Source organism: Mytilus californianus, unplaced genomic scaffold, assembly GCF_021869535.1.
Source record: "Mytilus californianus isolate M0D057914Y unplaced genomic scaffold, xbMytCali1.0.p SCAF_6, whole genome shotgun sequence".
Lineage (NCBI taxonomy): Eukaryota > Metazoa > Mollusca > Bivalvia > Mytilida > Mytilidae > Mytilus > Mytilus californianus.
This window is the reverse complement of record NW_026262712.1, coordinates 67,147,931-67,165,547: the sequence shown is the minus strand read 5'-3', so window position 1 is coordinate 67,165,547 and position 17,617 is coordinate 67,147,931. Positions and strand designations below refer to the sequence as shown.

At 34.4% G+C, this 17,617-nt stretch overlaps 2 long non-coding RNA genes across 3 annotated transcripts in view; both read left to right on the top strand.

The window, feature by feature from the left end:
* The window catches only part of LOC127706078 (uncharacterized), a 208,768-nt gene that overhangs the window by 39,880 nt on the left and 151,271 nt on the right, over window positions 1–17,617 (top strand). The window lies entirely within an intron of this gene.
* The window catches only part of LOC127706081 (uncharacterized), a 112,933-nt gene continuing 111,366 nt past the window's right edge, over window positions 16,051–17,617 (top strand). For both annotated transcript variants that reach the window (XR_007984203.1, XR_007984202.1), the window contains exons 1-2: window positions 16,051–16,154; window positions 16,273–16,354. This is a non-coding gene — a long non-coding RNA (uncharacterized LOC127706081). The remainder of the gene's footprint in view (window positions 16,155–16,272; window positions 16,355–17,617) is intronic.

Below are 17,617 nucleotides of genomic sequence, written 5' to 3'. Positions count from 1 at the left end.
TGTATGCCTTGCATCTCCTTTTACTCTTATGAATGTTTCTTGTGTCAAAAAGTTGTTGCCATTTCACTAAACATTGAAAGTATTTCGTATTTTATAGCTGATGTTTATCATTTGAAAAATCTGTTTCAAGGCATCCCCCTTTTCTTAAAAAAAATAATACCAAAACAATGCAAAAAGCAAAAGTAAAACAAAAAACTCGTTTTCCAGACATAATACGTAACAAAACAAGCTCCGTCTTTCAGAGGTAAGCATACGATGTATAGGGTTTGAAATCCTTATATAGTACACAATCTGCAAAATTTCCTCAGAGAAGGTATTGGCAAAAAACTGGATAGTTATATACGTATTATATACGTTTGTAGGTTTTTGTCATTTTTCGTCTATTTCGAAGTTGTGATCTGCACAGGTTAAAATTTAATTGTCCCAAAAAATTTTAAACATCGACTCAATCAGAAAATGAGTCTTTATCATGGCTTTTTCGTGATAAAATACACAAATTTTGCAAAACATTGATATATTGCACCTTTTTCATTGAATAATTTGTACATATAAGTTTGCACTGCATGTGTTGTTATCAACCCGCAGTCTAGTAACTACTGGCTAGGTCTGTTGGGAACATAGCCCTCGACGGGACGGAGTGAAACCCGTACGTACGTGGAGGCGACAGATTTAAATCTTAGCTGTATCTTGTCCTCTTTTCTTTCCTAGGAATGTTGTACGATAAAAGGGGGGTGTTAGATATATAAAATGAATCTTAAGTATAATAGCCCATTTACATTTTCTTAAATGTGTGTGTGTCCCACGTCAAGGTACGTTGTCGTTAACGGTCGTATATCATATCGTAATGTTAATGCCCCCTCCCCCTTTATTTAGAGAATTGAGTGTGAATAGCATATCTTTGATAGTTTCTGTTGAATTTATGTATATCTTTTATGGAATCGAGATAGTTTAGAGCGAGACATATCAACAATGTGTAATCACCTGTCTATTTGTCGTAGACTTAATGTCTGCATCAAGATTTTTTTTTTTTATTTCTGTCGTTTGGCTGCTGTTCAATTGACGTATAAACCACGTCTGATTCTCCTTCTATTTCGCACTTAATATTACGTGTATACTGTTGGCTGAAAAAAATATGAATCTGATAGCACTTATGTGACATATTGTTAGGACACCTGTCTATTGTTGAAGATTACACGTCTCCCTCTAAATGTCTTTTGGTTATTTCTGTAGTTGGGTTGCTGTCTCATTGACGTTTACCTCACATCTTTTTTTATTCGTGCAGCACTTAATTTTCCGAGTGCACCGAAGGCTGACAAAAACAAGCACTGCCAGTTTTTCTTTGTATCAAGTATAGTGGATTGATTTGATTGTTTTCTACTTAACGTCCAGTGGCAAATATTCCATGCATATTAAAGCCATTGTGTCAGAAATTCACCTCAAGTCTACTTAAACATTTGCTTTTTTTTTTGTATTTTTCTGAGTGAAGAAAATCAGAATTCTATAGAAACGCAGACACGCACTTGCTTCAAAAATTGTTTTCAGGAATAAAACCACTATGCAATTTTAAGCATTTATAGCTATTTCGTCTTAAGTTAGAATAAAGCGGCAGTTATTTCATAGCAAATTTATCTGATCCCGACTTGACTGTGCTTAAAAAATCAACATATTACATTATAGAGCTCACTGGTTCCCGAAAGTTGGATAGTATAAAAACAGGTACTTCCGATCTGGGCAACAGGGCAAACATGTCCCCCATCATAATTTCATATATCTATTTTATTATTTATGGGAAACTTCCATCAAGGGTTCTATCGTGATCCTAAGACGTAGAGCCTTTCATTTGATATCAATCAATTACCAATTTTCTTTTACTTTTGGACAAAGTTACAGCTACGCGTAGGAACTATTTTGTTTAACATATGTACTACTTTCTTGTATGTTCTCTGTGACCGGGTCCGAATTATATACCTTCTTGGTGTTAAGCGAAAAACAAAGGAATTAACGCACACACAATTTTGGGAAAGTAGCGAAGCTCTACGTAAGTCTTACTCATTTTCTGGAGACAAATACAAATAAGCAAAAACTAAACGATGAGGAAAATGACCAAACAGATAAAAAAATCTCCTTCTTTCTTGATTATTTCTTTTTTCATATCAACAATAGTCAGACTCTTTTTGAAACTACATCCCTTGCACGTGAAGAGTGCTGTATATTTTAACTGAGAATCTTATCAAATAAAAAAACAGCAAATTTCATACCGTTCAGTTTTGTGTTGTTGGCTAGCTGTTTTATTGATGTATGCCTTGCATCTCCTTTTACTCTTATGAATGTTTCTTGTGTCAAAAAGTTGTTGCCATTTCACTAAACATTGAAAGTATTTCGTATTTTATAGCTGATGTTTATCATTTGAAAAATCTGTTTCAAGGCATCCCCCTTTTCTTAAAAAAAATAATACCAAAACAATGCAAAAAGCAAAAGTAAAACAAAAAACTCGTTTTCCAGACATAATACGTAACAAAACAAGCTCCGTCTTTCAGAGGTAAGCATACGATGTATAGGGTTTGAAATCCTTATATAGTACACAATCTGCAAAATTTCCTCAGAGAAGGTATTGGCAAAAAACTGGATAGTTATATACGTATTATATACGTTTGTAGGTTTTTGTCATTTTTCGTCTATTTCGAAGTTGTGATCTGCACAGGTTAAAATTTAATTGTCCCAAAAAATTTTAAACATCGACTCAATCAGAAAATGAGTCTTTATCATGGCTTTTTCGTGATAAAATACACAAATTTTGCAAAACATTGATATATTGCACCTTTTTCATTGAATAATTTGTACATATAAGTTTGCACTGCATGTGTTGTTATCAACCCGCAGTCTAGTAACTACTGGCTAGGTCTGTTGGGAACATAGCCCTCGACGGGACGGAGTGAAACCCGTACGTACGTGGAGGCGACAGATTTAAATCTTAGCTGTATCTTGTCCTCTTTTCTTTCCTAGGAATGTTGTACGATAAAAGGGGGGTGTTAGATATATAAAATGAATCTTAAGTATAATAGCCCATTTACATTTTCTTAAATGTGTGTGTGTCCCACGTCAAGGTACGTTGTCGTTAACGGTCGTATATCATATCGTAATGTTAATGCCCCCTCCCCCTTTATTTAGAGAATTGAGTGTGAATAGCATATCTTTGATAGTTTCTGTTGAATTTATGTATATCTTTTATGGAATCGAGATAGTTTAGAGCGAGACATATCAACAATGTGTAATCACCTGTCTATTTGTCGTAGACTTAATGTCTGCATCAAGATTTTTTTTTTTTATTTCTGTCGTTTGGCTGCTGTTCAATTGACGTATAAACCACGTCTGATTCTCCTTCTATTTCGCACTTAATATTACGTGTATACTGTTGGCTGAAAAAAATATGAATCTGATAGCACTTATGTGACATATTGTTAGGACACCTGTCTATTGTTGAAGATTACACGTCTCCCTCTAAATGTCTTTTGGTTATTTCTGTAGTTGGGTTGCTGTCTCATTGACGTTTACCTCACATCTTTTTTTATTCGTGCAGCACTTAATTTTCCGAGTGCACCGAAGGCTGACAAAAACAAGCACTGCCAGTTTTTCTTTGTATCAAGTATAGTGGATTGATTTGATTGTTTTCTACTTAACGTCCAGTGGCAAATATTCCATGCATATTAAAGCCATTGTGTCAGAAATTCACCTCAAGTCTACTTAAACATTTGCTTTTTTTTTTGTATTTTTCTGAGTGAAGAAAATCAGAATTCTATAGAAACGCAGACACGCACTTGCTTCAAAAATTGTTTTCAGGAATAAAACCACTATGCAATTTTAAGCATTTATAGCTATTTCGTCTTAAGTTAGAATAAAGCGGCAGTTATTTCATAGCAAATTTATCTGATCCCGACTTGACTGTGCTTAAAAAATCAACATATTACATTATAGAGCTCACTGGTTCCCGAAAGTTGGATAGTATAAAAACAGGTACTTCCGATCTGGGCAACAGGGCAAACATGTCCCCCATCATAATTTCATATATCTATTTTATTATTTATGGGAAACTTCCATCAAGGGTTCTATCGTGATCCTAAGACGTAGAGCCTTTCATTTGATATCAATCAATTACCAATTTTCTTTTACTTTTGGACAAAGTTACAGCTACGCGTAGGAACTATTTTGTTTAACATATGTACTACTTTCTTGTATGTTCTCTGTGACCGGGTCCGAATTATATACCTTCTTGGTGTTAAGCGAAAAACAAAGGAATTAACGCACACACAATTTTGGGAAAGTAGCGAAGCTCTACGTAAGTCTTACTCATTTTCTGGAGACAAATACAAATAAGCAAAAACTAAACGATGAGGAAAATGACCAAACAGATAAAAAAATCTCCTTCTTTCTTGATTATTTCTTTTTTCATATCAACAATAGTCAGACTCTTTTTGAAACTCCATCCCTTGCACGTGAAGAGTGCTGTATATTTTAACTGAGAATCTTATCAAATAAAAAAACAGCAAATTTCATACCGTTCAGTTTTGTGTTGTTGGCTAGCTGTTTTATTGATGTATGCCTTGCATCTCCTTTTACTCTTATGAATGTTTCTTGTGTCAAAAAGTTGTTGCCATTTCACTAAACATTGAAAGTATTTCGTATTTTATAGCTGATGTTTATCATTTGAAAAATCTGTTTCAAGGCATCCCCCTTTTCTTAAAAAAAATAATACCAAAACAATGCAAAAAGCAAAAGTAAAACAAAAAACTCGTTTTCCAGACATAATACGTAACAAAACAAGCTCCGTCTTTCAGAGGTAAGCATACGATGTATAGGGTTTGAAATCCTTATATAGTACACAATCTGCAAAATTTCCTCAGAGAAGGTATTGGCAAAAAACTGGATAGTTATATACGTATTATATACGTTTGTAGGTTTTTGTCATTTTTCGTCTATTTCGAAGTTGTGATCTGCACAGGTTAAAATTTAATTGTCCCAAAAAATTTTAAACATCGACTCAATCAGAAAATGAGTCTTTATCATGGCTTTTTCGTGATAAAATACACAAATTTTGCAAAACATTGATATATTGCACCTTTTTCATTGAATAATTTGTACATATAAGTTTGCACTGCATGTGTTGTTATCAACCCGCAGTCTAGTAACTACTGGCTAGGTCTGTTGGGAACATAGCCCTCGACGGGACGGAGTGAAACCCGTACGTACGTGGAGGCGACAGATTTAAATCTTAGCTGTATCTTGTCCTCTTTTCTTTCCTAGGAATGTTGTACGATAAAAGGGGGGTGTTAGATATATAAAATGAATCTTAAGTATAATAGCCCATTTACATTTTCTTAAATGTGTGTGTGTCCCACGTCAAGGTACGTTGTCGTTAACGGTCGTATATCATATCGTAATGTTAATGCCCCCTCCCCCTTTATTTAGAGAATTGAGTGTGAATAGCATATCTTTGATAGTTTCTGTTGAATTTATGTATATCTTTTATGGAATCGAGATAGTTTAGAGCGAGACATATCAACAATGTGTAATCACCTGTCTATTTGTCGTAGACTTAATGTCTGCATCAAGATTTTTTTTTTTTATTTCTGTCGTTTGGCTGCTGTTCAATTGACGTATAAACCACGTCTGATTCTCCTTCTATTTCGCACTTAATATTACGTGTATACTGTTGGCTGAAAAAAATATGAATCTGATAGCACTTATGTGACATATTGTTAGGACACCTGTCTATTGTTGAAGATTACACGTCTCCCTCTAAATGTCTTTTGGTTATTTCTGTAGTTGGGTTGCTGTCTCATTGACGTTTACCTCACATCTTTTTTTATTCGTGCAGCACTTAATTTTCCGAGTGCACCGAAGGCTGACAAAAACAAGCACTGCCAGTTTTTCTTTGTATCAAGTATAGTGGATTGATTTGATTGTTTTCTACTTAACGTCCAGTGGCAAATATTCCATGCATATTAAAGCCATTGTGTCAGAAATTCACCTCAAGTCTACTTAAACATTTGCTTTTTTTTTTGTATTTTTCTGAGTGAAGAAAATCAGAATTCTATAGAAACGCAGACACGCACTTGCTTCAAAAATTGTTTTCAGGAATAAAACCACTATGCAATTTTAAGCATTTATAGCTATTTCGTCTTAAGTTAGAATAAAGCGGCAGTTATTTCATAGCAAATTTATCTGATCCCGACTTGACTGTGCTTAAAAAATCAACATATTACATTATAGAGCTCACTGGTTCCCGAAAGTTGGATAGTATAAAAACAGGTACTTCCGATCTGGGCAACAGGGCAAACATGTCCCCCATCATAATTTCATATATCTATTTTATTATTTATGGGAAACTTCCATCAAGGGTTCTATCGTGATCCTAAGACGTAGAGCCTTTCATTTGATATCAATCAATTACCAATTTTCTTTTACTTTTGGACAAAGTTACAGCTACGCGTAGGAACTATTTTGTTTAACATATGTTCTACTTTCTTGTATGTTCTCTGTGACCGGGTCCGAATTATATACCTTCTTGGTGTTAAGCGAAAAACAAAGGAATTAACGCACACACAATTTTGGGAAAGTAGCGAAGCTCTACGTAAGTCTTACTCATTTTCTGGAGACAAATACAAATAAGCAAAAACTAAACGATGAGGAAAATGACCAAACAGATAAAAAAATCTCCTTCTTTCTTGATTATTTCTTTTTTCATATCAACAATAGTCAGACTCTTTTTGAAACTCCATCCCTTGCACGTGAAGAGTGGTGTATATTTTAACTGAGAATCTTATCAAATAAAAAAACAGCAAATTTCATACCGTTCAGTTTTGTGTTGTTGGCTAGCTGTTTTATTGATGTATGCCTTGCATCTCCTTTTACTCTTATGAATGTTTCTTGTGTCAAAAAGTTGTTGCCATTTCACTAAACATTGAAAGTATTTCGTATTTTATAGCTGATGTTTATCATTTGAAAAATCTGTTTCAAGGCATCCCCCTTTTCTTAAAAAAAATAATACCAAAACAATGCAAAAAGCAAAAGTAAAACAAAAAACACACAAAAAAATCGTTTTCCAGACATAATACGTAACAAAACAAGCTCCGTCTTTCAGAGGTAAGCATACGATGTATAGGGTTTGAAATCCTTATATAGTACACAATCTGCAAAATTTCCTCAGAGAAGGTATTGGCAAAAAACTGGATAGTTATATACCTATTATATACGTTTGTAGGTTTTTGTCATTTTTCGTCTATTTCGAAGTTGTGATCTGCACAGGTTAAAATTTAATTGTCCCAAAAAATTTTAAACATCGACTCAATCAGAAAATGAGTCTTTATCATGGCTTTTTCGTGATAAAAAACACAAATTTTGCAAAACATTGATATATTGCACCTTTTTCATTGAATAATTTGTACATATAAGTTTGCACTGCATGTGTTGTTATCAACCCGCAGTCTAGTAACTACTGGCTAGGTCTGTTGGGAACATAGCCCTCGACGGGACGGAGTGAAACCCGTACGTACGTGGAGGCGACAGATTTAAATCTTAGCTGTATCTTGTCCTCTTTTCTTTCCTAGGAATGTTGTACGATAAAAGGGGGGTGTTAGATATATAAAATGAATCTTAAGTATAATAGCCCATTTACATTTTCTTAAATGTGTGTGTGTCCCACGTCAAGGTACGTTGTCGTTAACGGTCGTATATCATATCGTAATGTTAATGCCCCCTCCCCCTTTATTTAGAGAATTGAGTGTGAATAGCATATCTTTGATAGTTTCTGTTGAATTTATGTATATCTTTTATGGAATCGAGATAGTTTAGAGCGAGACATATCAACAATGTGTAATCACCTGTCTATTTGTCGTAGACTTAATGTCTGCATCAAGATTTTTTTTTTTTTATTTCTGTCGTTTGGCTGCTGTTCAATTGACGTATAAACCACGTCTGATTCTCCTTCTATTTCGCACTTAATATTACGTGTATACTGTTGGCTGAAAAAAATATGAATCTGATAGCACTTATGTGACATATTGTTAGGACACCTGTCTTGGTGTTAAGCGAAAAAAACAAAGGAATTAACGCACTCACAATTTTGGGAAAGTAGCGAAGCTCTACGTAAGTCTTACTCATTTTCTGGAGACAAATACAAATAAGCAAAAACTAAACGATGAGGAAAATGACCAAACAGATAAAAAAATCTCCTTCTTTCTTGATTATTTCTTTTTTCATATCAACAATAGTCAGACTCTGTTTGAAACTCCATCCCTTGCACGTGAAGAGTGGTGTATATTTTAACTGAGAATCTTATCAAATAAAAAAACAGCAAATTTCATACCGTTTAGTTTTGTGTTGTTGGCTAGCTGTTTTATTGATGTATGCCTTGCATCTCCTTTTACTCTTATGAATGTTTCATGAAGACCGTCTCGAGAGTTATACTTGGACTGTATATAAAGTAAATATACTATCTATATGTAATAAGTAATAACTTAAGTTACTCTTTAGTAAAATATCTAATTCCTACTAAATACAAATTGGAATAACAATACAATTGAAAATGAACTTTATTTCACTGTTGTCCAGTCTGATGCTTAGCTAGAAGTGACCAACAAGCGAAAATATTCCCGCTAAATATCAATATCACGTGATATGTATATATACGTGTACATACGAAGTACCCGTATCAATAGTATTCACTAGTACCGTTATTACAGTAATTTCCAACAATACTATCGAACCGTTGGAAATTATAAGTATCAACTTTACTAATAACTATTTCTAGGCATCTCAATAAATACTAAATACTATATATAGCCGATAGCCCAGCAATACTAGAACCACAAAGAAAGGGTGGGTAAAGTTCAGTTTACAACCCAAGTGTTTGTGAAACTGACATTCTCTTTTCAAATGTATCATCTATGTACCCGTCCTTACTTGTGTCGGACTTCCACCTCCCGTGTCTCTTAATGCACCTTTCGTTCACATCAGACTGGGCAGCAGCGGTAGCACCGCCTGCACGGAGAGAATGTAAACCTAGATTAAGATTAGGTGCGACAATTTTTATCCTTTTTACAATATTTTCTTTAGTTGATGTATAACTCATCTTCTTATTCTTATGTATCAATTTAGCTATACCCCTTGATCTAAATATAGGTCTAAAAACAAATAAATCAGATTTCTCATCTAAATTAGCTAACTGAATATATCTATTGTACATATTGAATGGACAAGCTAAAGTGCTACCTTTTGAAATCAAAATTTTATTACCCTGTCGGTATTGATCAGTTTTACTACGTAAAATGTGAATCTCTAAATAGTCATCGAAAACTGTGATATCTTTACATTTTAAAGAGCTAAGCTCATCGTAACGCAAAAACCCTGAATAACCTATCAAAATCATGGTCAAATCGCGAACGATCAATAAAACTTCTGAACTTTCGTACAATGAACATAAATCAATAAGAATAGTATTGTTAATTGGATCCTTTTTGACTACTGGTCTACCGTTCAAACGTTTTGCAGATTCAGTCAGTGATTTAAGTAAAGGTTAGACAATACTTGGTCATGTTTTATGAAGATTTAAAGCCCAAGGCAGGGCCGAGGGCTTTAAATCTTCATAAAACATGACCAAGTATTGTCTGACCAATTTAGAACATATTCACACTTTCGAGTGACCTTACAAAATTATCCTTTCCCATTGTAATATTCAAAACTAAATAAGAATTCACTTTTTATAATGAAGTGAGTATATAACATAGGTAAGTAATGACCATTACAATGGATGGAATGAAACAGCACTAACATAGTTTTGTGAGGACAAAAAGGATAAATTGTTCAAACATTTGAGTTTTTCTTCTGCTTCAGGTAAAAATTTAATACTTATATACCTTAATTTTCTTGATTTTATTGAGCACACAATGTTATATCAATCCGATTTATGAAATTTGAATATTTTTTGATAATTATAAAACTTACTCTATAAATATTTGAAATACGACCATTCAACATCAGATGCTTACTTTTTATTAATGAATGTACATGTATTGTGGGTTTTTTTCTCTCCAAAAAATCCTTTGCTTTATATATCAGCAGTCTGACATTGTTTTCTTGAAAAAAATAATCGACTCGAATGTCTGGTATAAAAATTGTATAAAAGATAATTTTACCTACATCTTTGCCCCCATTTTATTTTTTGTTTGTTATATATATGTACCATTAATATAAAATGTTCAAAATGTTTTTTAAAATTCTTTTCTCTTTCATCTTTAATCAGTAGGCTATTTTCCCAAGGAAAATGCCTCAGGGGATTGTACACTTCGTTTGTAAAGTTATTAAGAGTTCACTTTAATAATTAATCTACAATGAAAAGTCATTCATGCATAGCATTTTATAGTGCATGGAAAGCCATGTACTATGAAAATTAGAAGGGAAAAAACTGACTTTTCATTGGACGAGAAGGGGTGAGTATGTTCTAACATATGAATTGTTAGTAGGATCATTGAAACCATTAAGCTCATGTGCCCATTTAATAGAATATACAGCGGAATCTATAACACTGGGAGAACAATGTTTGTCAATAAGATATGTCAAATAAAGTGCAACATGAACTGGGTTAGTAGGTAATTCTGACATTTTGTGTTCATTTATAAACGTTTTCCATCGTTTAAAACCATAAAGTACTTTTTACTGGTATTCTCGGCTTTGGATTCCACAATAAAGGATGACATCTTGTTGGCTAAATTCCTAAGTTTGTTGTCCGGGGATACACCACTGTTGTCTATGGCAGCCTGGACATTTTGTTCCAATCTTAAACCTGCAAATAATATTGACTCTAATACTTACATTAAAATTCTAGTTTGATTGCTAACATATGAAATCTCAGAATTCGTTCACCAAATACGCCATTTTTACCACTACCTTTAACGACTGAGTGCTCTTTTGGTAAAAACTTTGTACCTTTAATACATTTGGTGAGATCATTAGATGCGAATAGCAACGGCCAGAATGGAGCTGATTTCCATTCCGGTATAACAAGCGTGATGTTGGCTCTGCCGTTTTCTACTTTGCGTACGACCATGGATATTAGTGATGGTGGTGGAACTATCCAATTTGTATCTGTGTTCCAGTTTTGACTAAATGCATCAACTGCTTCCGTACCGGGATACCATATTTTAGAGTTAAATCGTTCACACTGTGTATTATAGTGTGTGGCGATCTGTCTATTGTATATGGACCCCATAGGCTATTAATTTCATCAAATATATCAGAATGAATAGCCCAATCATCGTGATCAGTGTGTCTACTGAGCGTGTCTGCATGTGTGTTTTTCTCTCTTGGAACCCATTGTGTAATTATGTTTATATTACTACTTACACAAGTTTGTTTAATGTCAATAGCTATATCTTGTAATTTTTGTTTTCTACTTCCTACTCTCAGTATGTGAGGTACGTTTTGATTGTCTGTATTAATTTTGACGGTTTTGTCACTAAATGTACTATCAAAAGTTTGTACAAACCTATTGACGCATTCTAATTCGCGCCATGTGGAACTCTCGTTCATTTCTCGTTCTGTCCAGTTACCGGACATTTCCTTGCAAAAAAGTTTTGCATTCAAATCTGTGGTTAAATAACCACCAAAGCCTACATCTGAGGCGTCACAAAACATTTCTATATCAACAATATCATGCTTATCGACTTTACAAATGTCGACTCCAGCATTATTGAGCTTTTGCAATGAAATAGACCAAAAATGTATTTCATTAATTGCTTTTCTACAAATCTTGACTGGTGCATCCCAACTTGCTCTACTCATGATACAATCATAAAGGTATCTAGTGTTCAATCTGGCTAAGTCACCAATGACTATCTGCATAGATATCAACTGACCTACAATGCTAGCTAAAAATCTAGATCCAAAAAGTTCTACCCCTTCGTTTGTTTCTTCTATTAAAGATCTAATCTTTTTCTCAGTTTTCATAATTCTATCTTCATTAACAAATATTTTACCTATATTTGTATCCCACGTATACCCTAGCCGTTTCAATTTCTGGCTTGGTAACCAAAAACACTTCTCATGTGCAATCAAAAATCCCAATACACCTTATCGCTATTTGTCCGCCATTACTGAACATCACACAGGTTCCCGTAAAATTTTGACGTCACAATACAAAATATCTGACGCCACAATGGAAAAGTGATTGTTGTATGACGTCAAAAGTTCAAGCGGGACAGATTCTCGGGTCAGCCGGGAATAGCGATAAGGTACACGTATTGTTCTAGATTATTTTTAACCATTTGACTGCTCTCAATGCATTTTTCAAAATTACTATCTCCACCCAAACCGTCGTCAAGAAACATTATTATCCTTTTGCCTTCTGATCGCAAATGCTTAACTACTTCTCTAAGTACTTTTGTAAATATGTAACCTGCAGTTGAAATGCCAAAAGGAAGAACATTGAATACGAAATATACAGTCCGCCAAAAGTTAAGCACCACCTAAATATAACTGGCAATATTTTTTTAACTATTGCGAAAAAAATATTCATGTTTGGTGTTATGAATTGCCTATAACATACACTAAGAAAATTCATTACGACCAAAAAAAGTAAACTCCGATCAACACGCCAAGCAATTTTTTATTAAAGGTCATCTGCACTTTTCGAATACACTGTTTCGATGCCTTTAAATCATCTTCCTACTACCCCGCGTACAGGTGAAATTTGACCTTCACCTAGTCACTATGAAATATGTCAAGGGGTAAGTTATATGTGACTGAACCTTGACAAGCAATTGACATGTCAAATGCCGGTAGGAGCACTAGTTGCATAGGTAACCATTTCAATGTTAAACACACCGTCATTGTCAGATTTTTACAACGTCATGTTGACACAGGAACTGTAAATGAAAGACCAAGGTCCGGAAGACCCCGTTTAACTACCGATCGTGATGACGGACTCCTTATTGGTTGCGCTAAAGCCAACCCATTTACTCCTGCCCCACAACTTAGACACCACTGGCGTCAAGGTGGTCATGTTAGTGCTCGAACATAGGTCCGTCGACTTCATAGAGGCTATTTAAGAGCACGTCGTGTTGTCAAGAGACCTGCCCTAACAGCCAGGCACCGTATAATCAGGTTTCAAAGGGCTAATGACCATCGACGCTGGAACTTGAGAAGCTGGCAAAATGTTCATTGGTCAAATGAGAGTCAGTTACTGTTACGACCAAAAGACGGCAGAATACGAGTTTGCCGTGGAAATAAAACTGCTAATGACCAAAACAACATTTGCCCAACGACTGCATACGTTGCTGGTGGTGTTACAGTATGGGGTTTCTTCTCATACTGTTGTAATGTGGGTATGCATATTCTGCAGGGTAACATGAACGGACAGACATAAAGGGATTTGGTGCTTAGAAACATTGAAGTCCCTCATTTTGATAATCCTCCACTTGCTTCAAGACCCTTGTGCATGTACGACAATGCTAGAACACACAGGGCAAGGATTGTAACCGAGTACAAAGAGTACAAAGAGCAAGAAGCCATTGACACTATATTTTGGCCTTCCATGTCTCCAGACATGAACCCTATCGAACATGTCTGGGATGCCATTGGCAGAAATCTCAATCGCAGAGATCCACCTTTTCAAAATCTTAGCGATTTAAGAAGCGCAATTGTTGCTGAATGGAATAAATTTGCTCAACTAAAGTTCAGAAGGCTTGTACAGAGTATGAGACTTCGTGTTATGGAACTGTACCGGAAGAGAGGGTGTTACACATCCTATTGACTCAAATATTGACATTAAATTTGCCGAACATACCAAAGATTAATTGTAGAGACTTTTATTGATAATGGGTGACTATTGTTGTCAAAAAATAAAATCACAGTGAAACTTAAATTCCGTTTCTGATTTGTGTAATTTTCACTATTTCTATGAACGCAAATTTCAAATGCATAGAACCTGCATACGTGAACAAACTTAAGTCTACGGTTTGTTTATGGTATATGTTAGCAAAATTGCTATATGAATATTTTCTCTTTTTCGAGGATTAACTGATTTTTTTAAATGAAAAAAAAAATCGATGCAATAAAAATAGGTGGTGCTTAACTTTTGGCGGACTGTATATCTCGTATTTCCATCAAAATTCCAAGCGAAACCTAAAAAAGTTCTGTGTATATCTGAGATTTCCAAATGATGGTAAGCAGATCTTATATCAAAACTAAATAAATAATCTCCTTTTTGATAGAGATCTCTTGCTATCTTAGTATCCTCGTACTTATACCTAAATTTAAACAGATGTGGATTCAAATGCCTACAATCTAGTACTAGTCTTGGTTTATTTTTATTAAATGCTACTGTAAGTGGATTCACTACAGTTGGTTTAGAATAAATCTCAGAAATGCACCTTTTTTGAAGAAGTTTGTCAATCTCTTCAACAACGAATTTTGCATTGTTTAAAGATGATCTGTTATTTTTTAAATGTTTTACCTCTGGTTCCGTTTTTAACGGTAACTTATTACCGTTTTCAATAACATCAATAATATGTGTACTAGTAGTAATAGCTTTCCATTCATGTAATTTTGACCTCAATTTACCTACTGGCGAGACAGGTATATCAACTTCTAGTAAAAAGTGATCACCAGTGACACTTGGTTTCGATTGAGTAATTTCTATCGTATGTTTATCTTCTGATTTGTTTACATTTGTACTGAATGAATTTTCAGCTTGACCAATATAATATTCTTTCATATTATTATACAAATTAATACATTCAAAATTTTTAAATACACTTGTCTTTCTTTTCAGGACAATCATTCGCCCAGTGGCCCTTATTGCCACAATTAAAACATCTCCCTGTTCTCCAGGTAGGGGGTGGATCTCTCTCTTTGGTGGAATAAGGCACTTTTCTGATTGTCTTCGACTTTTTCAGCTTGTCTGACTTGCTCCTACGTTCAGCTCTATTTTGTGCTCTTATCATCTTCTTTTCATTTTCGGAGTCATCGGCAATTGGATTAGTTGTGTACTCCTTCACGACTTTCCACCCCAATTCGGATGAATCGGCAAGTTTAGGGAGTTTCTGTCTGTCTCTTACAATTGCCATACCTTCAACAATCTTGTCTATTGCTTGATGAATGGATTCTACGGATAAATCTGGTCCGTCTAACTTTGATTTTGCCTCCGTCAACTTCGTCAGGACTTTAACCTCATGTTTGTACTGGTTTTCGTTCCCCTTCCGTTGGAAAGTATAGTTCTCCGACAAAGTCTCTTCAATCTTGGACATCTGGGATTGACTGATATCTCGCTGAGACTGTTGAATATTTCCCTGGAATGTGGATAGTCTGTTATCTATCAAGGCGGTGATTTGGTTAAGGGTATCTTGTTGTGAAGCAGATACTGCATTTTGTACTTCTTGGACAATTACTTGCTTAACGGAATTATCTAAACCGGGGTCCGTCATATTTCACTGTTGTCCAGTCTGATGCTTGGCTAGAAGTGACCAACAAGGGAAAATATTCCCGCTAAATATCAATATCACGTGATATGTATATATACGTGTACATACGAAGTACCCGTATCAATAGTATTCACTAGTACCGTTATTACAGTAATTTCCAACAATACTATCGAACCGTTGGAAATTATAATTAACATCAGCGCAGTATTTAAATCCCTTTCCTAACACGTCTAATATTCTATATGATTACGACCTGTGTCGGACTATTGGGGTTTCGGACTAATGGGTTGTCGGACCAAAGAATAGCGGGGCAACCCCAAAAGGAGCAAATCGAAAATTGCCCTGAAGAATAATTAACAATAGAAATAAAAAAAATCACACGGTCTAGTTTTCTTAAGTTCGAATAAATATTCCAGATAAAAATTTCAGCAAACTTAATTAACATATCATATCCATGCCTAAACAAAGAAAAATAGCCAAATTCAAAATAGACCGCCATATTTAAATGATCAAAGATTTGTATTACATTTTGTAATACTATCTACCATGCATGAGATTGTCTACAAATCCTTGACGACCAAATTAGTCACATGATACATTTGTAATTCACCTTCCTGTTTGAAGAAGGGTATATAAATATATACAGACTGAAGGAATGATGAGTGAACCATTTAAGATAAGGTATTTAGGAATTAGCCGGACGGTTATATTAAAAGAATTAGTTAAACCACTTTCCAACAACTATACATGTCTTCGAGATGAATTTAAATTACAATTTGTTTTTCACTTTCGTTTTCAGAGAACGTCCGTCGACTTGATGAAGAATCAAAACGAAGTGTAAAATAACGATTTGGTAAACAGATGATGATTCAAATATAAGGGTAAGTAATTTTTAGCAGATCATGGAGAGAAAAACTAATAACCAATTAAACAATAGTAATTTATGGTAAATACGTATGATTAAGAACAGCACACGCTTGATTAAGTATAACTCATTCCGGAAATTATTCCAGTGAGAAGGTGTTCCATAATTTTAAGTATAACGTATAGAAGAAGAAGTTGAAGTAATAGATCTTGAAGGACGGACAGGGGAAAGCTTTCCCTTTAATTTCGCCTTTCTCCTATATGTGGATCACGGGAGGGGCAGCGTATATATGTGGGGGTTGGAACTACATTATTCGGAGATTTCAAATCCAGAAGAAAATGAAGCTCGAACCCACTTGTTCATTTGTCAACTCCCACAACCCGGGCCCTTCTCTTTAAAAAGTCATAAAAAGACCACTTATATTTTGTATCCAAATACTTTATGTTTTACTGATATCGTGTTTTTAAAATTGAGTTTTGTTAGAAGATGTAAAATTCCACTTTATCCCAAAAATCTTTTAAAAATGAACATGTAATAAAGAAAATTAATGTAAGTAATCTTCCTCTTCTGTTTTACAAAAATTACATTTTACTATTTTTAGAAATTTTCCATTTAAATAGCAACTGCTTTGTGGGAATAATATTATGTTGCAGTTTCCATCTAAACAATTTCATCTTGTTCTCTCTTAATAATTTGAATATAAAATCGTTTACGAATGACATATGTGGCCTGTAATCTAACTTTAAATATCTTGTCGAAATATTGATACCAATTGGCTGTGTATATTTTTGATTTACTAAACTATTATACAACATTTTATTATAAATATCTTTTGTTTGTATTTGTTTATTTCCCCATCTCAATTTATCTTTACAAATACTGATTTTACTCTTTATAGAGGTTTCTTTAATCAGAACTTAATTGCTGCCATTCCTTCGGGATGGAGGATTTTAATATCTTAAACTCTACAATCCAATTTGACTTATTGCTTAATTTTTCTAAAATAAAAACCTCTGATAACTTTCCTTCACGATCCAATATGTCGTTAATATATATCAATCCACTTGTTACCAAGTTTTGAAAGAACAAGCTTTTGTTGCAATGTTTAATGTATATATTTCCCCAAATACTCTGTTTTCTACGGAGCCCTGTTGGTCTCACACAGATTATAAAGTGTCTTTTAAAGTCCTGCGCTGAAGATGTGTAAAGTCTAGCGCTGGAGATGTAAAGTCTAGCGCTAGAGATGTAAAGTCTAGCGCTGGAGATGTAAAGTCCAGCG